This window comes from Ptychodera flava, chromosome 5 (assembly GCF_041260155.1).
Source record: "Ptychodera flava strain L36383 chromosome 5, AS_Pfla_20210202, whole genome shotgun sequence".
NCBI classification, from domain to species: domain Eukaryota; kingdom Metazoa; phylum Hemichordata; class Enteropneusta; family Ptychoderidae; genus Ptychodera; species Ptychodera flava.
In genome coordinates this window covers 45,828,986-45,835,399 of record NC_091932.1, presented here as the reverse complement: position 1 = coordinate 45,835,399, position 6,414 = coordinate 45,828,986, and positions in this window count along the sequence as shown.

The window sequence follows — 6,414 nt, the reverse complement described above, 5'->3', positions numbered from 1 at the left end:
TGATTTTTTATCACAGTCTTTTGTTTTATTTTATTTTTATCAATTAATTTTTTACATTTTTATCACCGTCTTTTGTTATTGAAAGAGAATGGTACAGGTGTTGATAGATTTTGATATTGTTTGTCTTCCTTTTCTTCATTGCTGTTGCTGGTTTTAGTATTTGTTTGTTTCTTTTTTATAATATGTAAATCGCACTGAGACGTATGTGTAGTGCGTGTAAGAAATAAATATTATTATTATTATTATGTATGGTATGATGGGACACCTTATGACGCCACATATTGTACCTCATTAATATGTGCATATCTAATTTTGAGCAAGCCAATAGAGCTAGAGGTCTGATTTTTGGTATATAGGGATAACTTAGCAATACAATTTTTTTGACAAAATGTCACGTGACCTCAGTGACCTTTGACCTCAAATATACATATTTTCCATAACTCGGTAACCACAAGTGCTACCCTTCATATTTGGTATGATTGGACACCTTATGACACCACATACTGTACCTCAATAATTATGCACATATCTCATTCTGAGCAAGCCAATAGAGCTGGATGTCTGATAGGGATAACTATAGGAGAGAAATTTTTTGACCAAATGTCATGTGACCTTGATGACCTTTTACCTAGAATATATGTTTATGTCAATAAATAAGTAACCACAAGTGCTATGTCCTTTGTATTTAGTAGGATGGGAGACCTTATGACAACACACGCTTTACCTCATTAATTATGTACACATCTAATTCTGGGCAAGCGAATAGAGCTAGAGATCTGATTTTTTGGCATATAGGGATTAATTAGCAATATAATTTTTTTTTCAAAATGTCATGTGACCTCAATGACCTTTGACCTTGTTATACATATATATGCATATTTCAGTAACCACAAGTTCTATACCCTCCAATTTTGATAGGATATTAGACCTTAAGATGTCACATCTTGTACCTCATTTATAATGCGCATATGTATTTCTTGGCTGGCCAATACTGCTAGAGGTCTGATCTTTTTTTCCCGATTTAGAACCATAACTTAGACATGCCTCATGTGTTTCAAATTGGGAACAACGACATAGACTATGTGCCCATAGATCTCAACATATACACTCCAGTGATACTTCTTAATGACCACATTTTCCTGCCCCATCAAGACTAATACTCCTATTACAAGTGGGGACTATGTCATTGTAAATGACTTGTTGAGTTAATGGTTGTATCACAGTATTCGATATATCTAATTCTGTATTTTTTCCATTTTATATTCTGAATAATTACATTAACATATTTCACTGTCTCCAGTACATTTCATTTAAGTATTTTCACTTCATGCACTTATCCCTTTCACACATGTTCAAATATCTGACCAGAGAACAAACACTAAATAGTCCAGGATGGGAGCTACAGTGTCATTGACGCTATTTTTCCAAATCTGACTTTACAGCTCAGATTACTTTTGAAAATATAATAATTACTACGGTATAGAGCAGGTGATTCTTATCCTATTTGTTAGAATAACTTGAAAGAGTTTCTGACTTTTTGCACTTTATTTCAATGTACATACATGTAGTAAATGCAGACTTGTTACATGAAGGGGTTTGCATCACTTGCAAAACTATAAGTACCTATCAGAGCTTGTTGACAGACAACTACTCCTAATACTACTCCTAATAACAGTTCGTCTTCTCTCTTAATTTAGAGATGTATTATGCGCACTCGCAGTAACGTTTGACCCGTTGACCCTTTGTTGCGCGTGCGTAGAGCAGGAAGTTGATCGTACCTAAATGTCAGAGGTCAGAGCTGGCTCCGATCGCGCGGATCGCGCTAAGTTTTCTGCCTGACTGTCTACACCGTGTGTACTCCTTCGGAAGCTTCTGCTGTATACGGTAAACTTGCCGAATCAGGTCCACAGTTACAATAGATCAGGAATCAACGGTAAATATACCTCTTTACAGTGATCCCATGATAAATTTGTGGAACCAGCGCTTCATTTTTAACTTTCCTGGGAGCACGATGCAAGGCCTGCGTGGCAGGGCTGTGTGTGTTACCGGCGTTGAGGCCAAATAACGCCGGTACCCTGCGACGCAGAGCCCGCTGCCCGGACTTGTATTTCATGTTTGCATGCACGGCAGTGTTGTATTTCTTTTGGTGTTAAAATTCGCCATTGTACCGTCGACTGTTTGTCCCTCCCTGCCTGTCGACGTTGATCATTCGAATATATTGCCATGGGGCTGTGTATGGCTTATAATAAATATGATGCTGCATGGAGGTAGAGCGCCACGGTGAACGTACGTTGATGCTCCGATGGACGACTGCACTCTAGTCTGCAGAGGTACATCACAGGTGATCGTCAAAACCTAAGCTTCCGCAATGACCCTCGGGGGCTAGGTTTCCATAACTGACGTAGGTTTCTAAACTACCGGTATATTAATTTCCCTTCCTCTCAATCTTTTGCTACACGCCAACGACGCCAAAGGAGTCTCGCCATGAAGCGGTTGGGAGATCTGGGAAGCGGTTGGGAGGATCTGGACTAATGAAAGGAAACCAATTGAAGGGGAATTTTAGTCAGACGTACGACACCAGGATGATAAAATTTGCCTATATAGTAAATAAAATTTGCTTCATGTGCATTGTAACGTTTGTCTAGTCAAGCATATAGGCTGATTTTCAGGTTGTTTTGATTTTGCTCTTGTTTTTGGGAAAAACAATTCCTCCAACAACCTAGTTTGAGGGTTTTCTTTCGGTTTTGTTCTTATTTTTTTATCATCATTATATTTTTTGCACAGTGCAATGAAAGCATTTGTTCTTATTAGGTTAATATAAAAGACATATGTCAGCAGCATATCACTCATAGTTACTCAACAGGACTGTCCATGCAGCACTATAAAGTACTACAAAAACAAGACAAAGAAACATTTATTTACTGCAAGAGTATTTATTTGAAAATTATAATACTTATATTGTTATACATATTCATGGTGTTGTGAAATATAATAAAGATACTGCAATATGACTTAGTAGTGTCTTTTTAGTGTCTTTTTTAATTCAGATCCTCAGTCATGAAAAGCAATACAAAATTACTGGAATAACAATACTGACTAAGTTCAAGGTATCTCTTGTAGAAATACCCAAACTGCAGACCTTCAAGATGCATCACCAAATTGACTAATCACAGGGCCAGGTTACTTATCCATGTGACCCGATACATATATCATGTCAAAAACAAAAACTTTGCTTGGCAACCCTAACATCAAAATTTTTTGACTCTCCAGAAGACAATTTGTTATTGTACTCTACAATATCTGATAAATGCAACCACCGTCCCTCCACCCACGGTGGAGGGACGGTGGGTGGAGGGACGGTGATGCAACGTTTATTTTCAAACGGGATCAAAATCCTAAATATTTATAATGGTGTATTTCCCTCTTATCACTTAACATCGAACTCAGTTTAAGTTTGAACCCATCTAAAGTGCGGTACGTACCCAGTGACTTGATTCAATTCGTATAAGACGTAGCCGGCCCTGCGTACAACGCTGTATGTTCCTGGCGTTACACGGATGGGAGGCCGTATAGCGCCGGGAACACACACCATCGTACGCAGGGCTACCACTTGACGCAGCTGAACACTTGGATGAAACTATGGACAATTGAAGGCTGTATTTTTTTCCCTAAAGAATTCCTTCACGGGCTGTTCTATAAGTCGCCATGCATAAGATTGATATTCTTGGTACGTATACAAAGCTAAAACATCGGAATTTCCCAAATAGAAGTAGGACGCGATGCATGTAAGAAATGCCGAGTGTCCCCCGATGTCCCCCATGGTGCAACGGTCATAAAATGCTAGCCTTTGTGTCCACCAATTGTTCAACGACAGTGTTGTTCACGTGGGATGAAAAAATCGGCCAAAAAAGACACTGTCCGATGGATTTGAATATATAGCTGAATGAAATCATGATATTCTGACAGAAACAACATGGCGGAAACCCTGAGAGGACCGCTGAAAGTATTGCATAAAATCTACCGGAAATCCGAACTTTCCACCCTCGCTGGTAGCCATGACGTTAACTGAAAGTCCAAACTGTTTCTGCTTCCAAGCTTGACCCGAATATATCTCTCCATCGCCTTTACACAAGAGCCGAAAGCACCCGGTGCGGTGCGCGTGCCCTGAGAAAAATCCATTTTCGTGTTGAACGGGTCGCTTATGCAAATGTAAATCTGCGCATGCGCAGTGCTCCAAAATACATCTCTAAATTAAGAGAGAACACGAACTGAATAAGACTTACCAACCTATTTACAGTCTGCTAAACTGTGTCATTTCAGATCAAATGGTAGCTGGTTGCCACTGACACTATGTACTGATACTTATATACCGGTATATACATTTAATAATGTTTTTATTCCCATATAAAAGTTTTGACTGATTAGAAAGTGAGTACAAAAGTAACAAAGTGTGCTCTGTGATTACCAAAAGAGTAGATATGGGACAGTAATCTAACCTAGTCTAGCACAACATTTTCATATAACGAAGGAATTAATGTAATGCAATAGTATGCTACATTTGAAAAGGTTCAAAGGCTCAAATAACCCTAACGAGGCAAAATTACCAGAGAGCATGTGACCATTTGTCCAATGTAAGGAGGGCAAGTGGTCACATGCTTCTTGGGCACATAGTCCCTTGTTGGAGTCTAAATGTTTTTTATAATCTCAAACGTCATTTCAACACCAAATTTTTTCATTGACCAGCAATTTAAATTCATATGCTTGATTACCACAACAGACAAAAATCTGTGATCAATGATTTTCTTCACTGAATGTTTGAATTACTATAGAAATAACGGGCGACGCGCTGACCATTAACGTTTATTTGTGGGCAAGGGCGAGAGGAAAGCAAAAATTAACGGGCGAGGCTTGCCGAGCCCGTTAATTTGGCTTTCCTCGAGCCCGCGCCCACAAATAAACGTTAATGGTCAGAGCGGAGTCTGTTATTTCCATTATATTATCAGCGAACCCAAGAAAACCGTCAAAATTTCCGAAAATTTCAGGAGCGAACGACAACTGGGCCCTAGAAACTGAGCAATACGCGACGCACTGTCACGCGCGCTGTAAAAAATTGGCAAATCTGGAGATGTTTTCAGAAAAAAAGTATCTCAACTTGACCTACAAGTGCTCCATTTTATTTTGTGATTGATCATGATTTACGTTTGAGCTGTAAAGTTACGATACTTTGAGTTGCTAATCTTATTATTCATATTCACGGGCCTGTAAACAAACCATTACTGTGTATTTGTGGTCAGTCACGTGGTTCAGCTCGACCAATCAAAATGCGACGGGCAGGGCATGGTAATATAATGTAACTGTTCTGTGTACAGTAAGTTTTTTAAAACATACCCGGTATTTTTAACGTGGCATTCTTTATGTCATGTACGGTACAGTGATATTAAGGCATGCGCAGTGGTTATCTTTCAAGAAAAGTTGTGAAATTTGGATCATTTTAATGTCAAGGAGATTCGTCAATAGAAAATAGTTTCAGATCACTTTTGGTAGCGCATCATGACCATGAGGCCCACTACATCACCAACTTAACAATTTAATGCTTATGGGCAAGAGAGTACAAAATACTGGACGATTCACAGACATTATAGTGACATAGACCTTTCTTTGTACTACAAAAGGCATCTAATATCCCAAAAATTAATATTAAAAAGAAGACTCCATTTAGTTCCTTGTGGTAACACCTTTGAAGCATCTTTCTTGACTTATTAAAATAGACATACATTCTTCAGAGTTTATCAAGTCAGTTACTGGCTAAGGCTTTATTAGCATATCATATACAAGATTTTATTTGAAAAGGATAGACAAAACATTAATATACCCTGGTAGCCTGTCCTGTGACAGTCAATTGGACTGCAAACACAGGTCTTACCCACACATCATCTCGGGAAAATCTTATAGACTTTTGAATTGTTGCACACACAATTTGTGACAGTTGGTACCAGTATACCAGTATATGAATTTCAATTGTCCTTAATATCTGACATTTCCTCGGACACATATCATTTGTCTAACCCTTTGAGCGCCAAAGTCAACTTTTGTCACATTTATAAAATATACCCCAGTCAATTTTTTCAAATTCTTTCCAAAATTTTGATGACAACCTGTGTAGCCGATGAAATTTGATGTCCGTTTGGTCCAAAATAATCAAAAAAATTATAGAAAAATTCATAAAAATTGTTGAAATGTTGCACTAAAATTTTGATGAGAAAAATTACAGCACTCAAAGGGTTAATTTTATGTGATAGTAAACATGTCGGACACCTACTGAATCTAGATATGTTGCAAATAATTATAGATTTTACTACATACAAATATACATGGTCTAAAACTGAAAACTAAGTTTAAAAGAAAATTATGTTG